Source organism: Oratosquilla oratoria, chromosome 23 (genome assembly GCF_046742065.1).
Source record: "Oratosquilla oratoria isolate Oo_2021 chromosome 23, ASM4674206v1, whole genome shotgun sequence".
NCBI lineage: Eukaryota > Metazoa > Arthropoda > Malacostraca > Stomatopoda > Squillidae > Oratosquilla > Oratosquilla oratoria.
The window spans coordinates 41,820,963-41,827,992 of record NC_134799.1 but is presented as its reverse complement, the minus strand read 5'-3'; positions in this window follow the sequence as shown (position 1 = coordinate 41,827,992).

Genomic DNA, 7,030 nt, shown 5'->3' with positions numbered 1-7,030 from the left:
TAGCAGAGTTGAAACACGTCAGGGTCTGCGTAACAGCCAAGAACAAGCAAGATCAATGCGAATCTAATTAGCACTCGCACTATCAGCTTACAACGCGGTGGCCTAGGATGTTGAGTTTGTTTTGACTAGTATCAGAGGATTTTATTCAAATAAGTGTGGAGCCTTGATGCACCAGGATGTTTTAATCAAGTCTGATCCCTTTTTAGTATCCCAGTTCTCCTCGTCAAATGAATATAAATCCGTAAATTGTTGGACCAAAAATATGCACATTACGTTACCGATACGAAGGTTATATTGCAACTCCACATTGGAATGTTGCAGACTAAGACCCAATTTCAATTGCGAAGACCAATTAGCTCAACCACCCACGCCATCTCTTGGCTGTCAAGAATGTCTGGCACGGTGTACTTGAGGTCTTGTTTATTGTACCTTCTCTATTTTATTTTATTATTATTGTTTCTTTTATATTCTTTTATTGATTTATTTGTCTATTTTTTTTTTTTTTTTTTTTAGTCAGAGTAGTCCTTGTCATTTCCCTCCTTCCTCTCGCACATCCTTCACTTCCTCTCGATCTATTCTTCTTCCTTCTCTCCTCTTCTTACTCTTCTTCCCCTTTCTCCTCTTTTTAAATTCCTTCTTCTCTTTCCTCTTTTTACTCCACCTTTTTTCTCTACTGTTCTTACTCTCTTCCCCTCTCTTCTCTTTTTTAGCCCTCTTTCCCTCTCTCCTCTTTTTACCCCTCTCTCTTTCTATCCTCTTTTTACCCTTATTTCCTTTTTACTACTCTACTATCCACATACTCTTTTTAGTTTTACTTTCCCTCACCTGCATGGGGTACTGATTATATGTATATGTATATATATATTTATATATATATATATATATATATATATATATATATACATATATATATATATATATATATATTATATATATATACATATATATATATATATTATATATATATATATATATATATATATATATATATATATATATATATATATATATATATAAAGCAGTCAGTATTTTAGAGACTTTATTGACATCTCTAGAGACCAGAATCACGCAGGATTCTCTCATGATTAGAAACTAATCTCCTCTTAGAGTGGAATACTTTTTTATTATTATGCTGTCCCTTTTTCTGTTACCTTCATTAAATCTCTCCTTTACGACATCTGTGATTCCACTTCTTGCGAGGAATATTGTCTTGAACAAAAAAAGCGACAAAATACTTCCATTTTACTTTCTCCTATATTTACTGCTATTGGCTTCTTTTTATCTGTCTTTCTCCCCTCGTTTTATCCCTCTTTAGCTCCATTCCTCTTTCTTACTACTCTTTCCTTTGTTTTTATTCTTCTTCATTTCTCTCTTCCTTTATAGTTCTTACTCTCCTCGTTTTCGTTCCTCTTCATCTATAGACTTTTCTACCTCTTTTTTTTTTTAATCTTCTCTTTTTTTGTTTTGTTTCCTTTCTCTCTTTATTTTGTTCCTTCTTGTCTCGTCCCTTTGTTCTCTTTTTATTTCACTTTGTCTCCTTCCTCTCCTTTTATTCTTTCTATTATCTTCGTATTTCTTTTCTCTCTCGTTTTCTCATTTCCGTCTTTTATTCTGCTGTCCATTTTTATTTTCTTATATTTTTCTCACACCTTTCATATCTGTATTTCTTTTCCTTTGTAGGCTTAACCTAGCAAGGCTGTTGACCCTTCCTCGTGTATATGAACAAAACTTGGCCTAGAGCACAGCAAGATCTGTCATGATTAGTGTCATTCATCTTTCGCTTTTTTTTTTTTTTACGTCGGTTGAGCCAGACTTTTTTCTTTTTTTGACACGTGACACCATGTATTTGTTAACTGCCGATTATTCTTACTGGTGGCAATGCCATTGTTTGCCAACCAAGTGTAACAATTCGGTCTAGAGTTTCGACCATTAGTGTCACAAGCCAGGTGCCGATCCATGTTTACTTTCTTTTTCCTTCCGGCTTTTGGTTTCTATTATTTTCTTTTTTCTCTTTTTATTCCTTTTTCTCTTCTTTTTTTTTTCCTTTTTATTTTTTCGTCTTCTTTTCTTATTTTTATTTTTTTTATTATTATTATTTTTTTTTATGATTCAACGCCATGTCATGGTCGACTTCCATCCCACCTCGTTATTACAACGGCTCAAAGTCAATACTGTCTGGAGATTTGTTCACGTTGTAAGATTTCTAGGAAGACACCAAATGTAAAAGGCCTCAAGAGCTTTAGTGTGCCGTCTGCATTTGGTTCAGGTTTCTCAGTTGTAAAGTAGAGTGGAGATGCAGACATCTCTTTACAAAGATGCTTTGGTTTCAGTCTTCAAATCCGTATTGTCAAAAACTCGAGATCGCAGATGGCTGAAATATACAGCTACCAGGTGGATTTGGGAATGAGTTTCATTTTCGACATTGTGTTTTGGTGTTATTATGCTACCGGGGTAGGTGAATTGTTTGACTTGTTTGAGTTGTACACCAATGTTTTGAGAAGCAGGAAGTGGATCTAGATCTGCTCTTTGACTGTATCTCTGTCTTCTGTGTGGTAATATACATACCTATGAATGAGTAAACTTCGGAGACAACTGAGATGGTTTGTTGTAGGGCTTCTACAGCGCCTTGAGGTCAGTGTTGGTAAGTTTGGTACGGGCCTGTAGGCAACGGAGATTAAAGAGGCTCTCATTCAAGCGGAATTGTAGCTGCACTTCGTCATCATTGCGGTCTTATGGCTAAGAACTAAAAGAGCAGCGAGAAGCGGGTTGAATATCATAGGAGCCTGAACACAGCCCTGTGTGTCACTCCCCATAGGATACTAAGTAGAATGCGCTACATCTTCCCTTTTACTCTCCTTCTACAAGGTCCTATGCCCTTCATCATATCCACACCTCACCCTCTTCTTTCTTTTCATGTAAATGTACTAAGCAAACGGAAAATCCCCTCCAGCTTGCGACACATTAAGATATGCACGAATTAAATGTAACCAAGGGAAACATTCGCTCCCCGCCAGATGGCTCTGCGTTCTCGTCTCCTAATCCCTCAGTGGCATTCGAGGACAGTTCCCCCGCTACCCCGACTCCGCGCTCCGAGACGTCTCAACACAGAAGCGCCGCCTGAGAATTAAGAGAGTCTTCAGCATTCATTCCTTTAGGCCGGACATGATAGGAAGGGCGAGGGGGGGAAATGAGATGGAGGAGTAGGAAGGGGGTAGGGGTGAGGAGGGAAGGGGGAAAAGGGGGAAAGGTGTACAGGGAGAAGAAAAAAGGGGGAGAAGGGGAGTGGGAGGAGGGGAAGAGGGAGATGAAGAGGGAGGAATGGAAGGGGAAGGAAAGGTGGAGGAAGTGAATGGGGAAGAAAAGTAGAAGGAGGGAGTCAGGGACGGAGAATAAGGTAAGAACCGGGAGGTAGGGGAAGGGAAGAGGAAAGGAAAATGGGAGAAAGGGAATAGGGAAAGGTGGAGGAGAGGTAAGCGATTTTGCTGCTAGAACTTTGACCGTTATTTCTAAGGTGGACAGTTAGCCCACCTTTATCTTGCCAGAGGGACAGGCACGGCTTTGACGTCTATTGAAACCTAGACGAAAAGATATGGAATGCTAGAAGAACGATAACCTACCGCAGGGACAAAGTGTGCGGCACAAAAAGAGGTATTAAAAGCTAAAGAGGCACAAAGGGAGAACAAAGACTCTTAAAGGGTGGTAAAGGGGGGTGTCGGTTATACAAAAGTCATCTCAGGTACAAAGAAGGCTTACATCAAAAATATCAAAGAGTGTGCTCAGCTGTAAAGTGTAATGATATTTCTCCCCAAAGACGCTTGTACACGACAAAAGCCGTTCCCTTGTATGTTAGGATAGCCGTTGCAAGAAATATGTAAATGAAAATTATAAGCTCATATAAAAAAAGGACACCTTTCATACATGAGGGGATCAAAACATGTGATGAAAGACTTATTCCAAAATGTCCTCAGAATTCTATTTCACCTATTATTCAGCTTTTCATGTGTTATATATGATCGCTTCTTCGTAATACATGCTATCTATGTGGTTAACTAAATTGTTTCAAAAATTTAATTTTGACTAATGGAAGACTTTATTCTACTAAGGCGTGATACTAGATGGTGCCAGCCCCTCAGATCAATAAAATTGTCTAAATTTAGAATACAAACCTCAAGTATTGTCTGTTACAGGGTTATAATTATCTAGTTGTGCTCATGCGCTCGCTTGTGTACATGCGTGACACCATTGTCTTGGATCACGTGTTGAACTTGTGATCGACAACCATTTTCCTCCCGGAAGAGAGGCCAGAGCTCGTATATGACCGATCTATGGGTAATGTTGTGACCTTGCATGCACACACACACCCAACTCCCCGTCCACGAGAGTTGGAGTAACGACTCGCAGCGCAGCGATACTGAAATTATTTCAGCCTTGGGCGAGATCCGAACCCGGACTACCGTAGTGGCCGCCGGGAACTCTACCACTGCGCCATCAAGTCGTGTGTGTGTGTGTGTGTGTGTGTGTGTGTGTGTGTGTGTGTGTGTGTGTGTGTGTGTGTGTGTGTGTGTGTGTGTGTCTGTGTGTATGCGCGCGCTAGCGTGTGTGCATGTATGCAAGCATGTTCGACTTATGTACAGTACATCTGATAAATGTTCTGTTATCGCCGTGAACACAAACCAAAGAAAAACGCTCAGGGGGAAATCCATAACAAATGGAATCTATACAATTGAAGCTTGAAACAGACAAGAACCGATGGAATAAATAACAAATGAAAAATGGACCAGCAAACAAGACAGACAAAAAAATAAATAAGAGCAAACGTGAGAAACAAGGGAAACAATTATGATAAGCGGAAGGAATTCCCGTCAAAAGAAAGAAGAAAGGGAGCAAAGGAAAAAGAAAAGAAAAAAACGAAATAAATGAAAAAAGAATGCAAATGAAAATGGAAACTGAGGAAATACATTAAACAGGGATTAAGTAAAGAAAAAAATGAACTGCCAACCTTGCAGGAAATGAGAGATGATTAAATACCTTATACGAAAAAAAAAAATGATGAATAAGAATACTGTTATCTGCGACAGTAAGGGAAAGGAAGATGTAGGAGGTTTAGGAAGAAGAGATATGGGGGGGGGGGAAGAGGGGAGAGATAAGAAGGAAGGCGAAGGAGGAGTAAGAGTGAAGTGAATGGAGATATAACATGGAAGAGAATGGAAGGGAAGGAACAGGGAGAAGGATAAGGAGGGCAGGATGAAAAGAAATGAGAGTGAAGGGACAGAAGAAAGGAAGGGAGAAAGTACATATATATATATATATATATATATATATATACATATATATATATATACATATATATATATATATATATATATATGTATATGTATATATTTATGTATGTATATATATGCATATGTATATATATATATATATATATATATATATGTATTTGCATGTATACATATATATATATATATATATATATGTATTTGCATATATGTATATGTATATACAGTATATGTATATATATATATAGAGAGAGAGACATATATACATGTATATATATAATATATATATATATATATTTATATGTATATATATAGACATATATATATATATATATATATATATATATGTATATGTATATATATATGTATATATATATATATATATATATATATATATATATATATATATATATATATATATATAGTACAAGCGAGGGAATGATCTAACACATTTCTAAAATAGACTGAAAATCCCACTATCAGAGAAAAGATAGATATTTGAAGATATGTATATTGCGATCACTAACTGATCCTCTTCAGACTCTGAAGAGGATCACAGTTAGAGATCGTAATATATGTATCTTCACATATATTTTTCTCATTTTTTCTATTACAGTGGGATTCTCATTTTATATATATACAAGCACCCGAACCTGGCTTCGCCAGGTGTGCTTGGCCTACGGCGTAGCTCGCTTCGCTTCGCTTGGCAATATTTCGTAAAGATTCTCTTAGCAATATTTCGTAAAGATTCTCTTGGTAATATTTTGTAAAGATTCTCTTGTTAACATTTAATAAAGATTCTCTTGGCAATATTTCGTAAATATTTTCTCATTAATATTTCGTAAAGATTCTTTTGTCAAAATTCCGTGAAGATTCTCTTTTTCTTGTTAGCACCACTTTCTTTTTCCATGGTAATATTATTTACGTATTAGAGAAATATCTTTTTATGTTAGTGGAGTGGAGATTCTCTTGGCAATATTTCGTAAAGATTCTCTTAGCAATATTTCGTAAAGATTCTCTTGGTAATATTTCGTAAAGATTCTCTTGTTAACATTTGGTAAAGATTCTCTTGGCAATATTTCGCAAATATTTTCTCATTAATATTTCGTAAAGATTCTTTTGTCAGAATTCCGTAATTCCGTTTTTATGTATATAGATTCTCTTGACAATATTTCGTAAAGATTCTCTTAGCGTTATTTCGTAAAGATTCTTTTGGTAATATTTCGTAAAGATTCTCTTGTTAACATTTGGGAAAGATTCTCTTGGCAATATTTCGTAAATATTTTCGGAGTAGGAGGTTGGAAGGTTTAATCTTCTTCACATCAGTAACCCACTTCCAGAAATGCCGATTTCTTCGTACCTTCTCCGCTGGTGCTTCACACTTGGCCTGCGGCGCTGCGCGCCTTGGGCTACGCCCCTTTTTTGGAAAATAAAGTTCTTCTTCGCGTTCTTCTTCGAGTTCTTCTTCGAGTTCTTCGAGTTCTTCTTCGAGTTCTTTGAGTTCTTTTTCGAGTTCTTCGAGTTCTTCTTCGAGTTCTTCGAATTCTTCTTCGAGTTCTTCTTCGAGTTCTTTGAATTCTTCTTCGAGTTCTTCTTCGAGTTCTTCTTCGAGTTCTTCTTCGAGTTCTTCGAGTTCTTCTTCGAGTTCTTCGAGTTCTTCTTCTTCGAGTTCTCCTTCTTCTTCGAGTTCTTCTTCGAGTTCTTCTCTTTCGAGTTCTTCGAGTTCTTCTTTTTCGAGTTCTTCGAGTTCT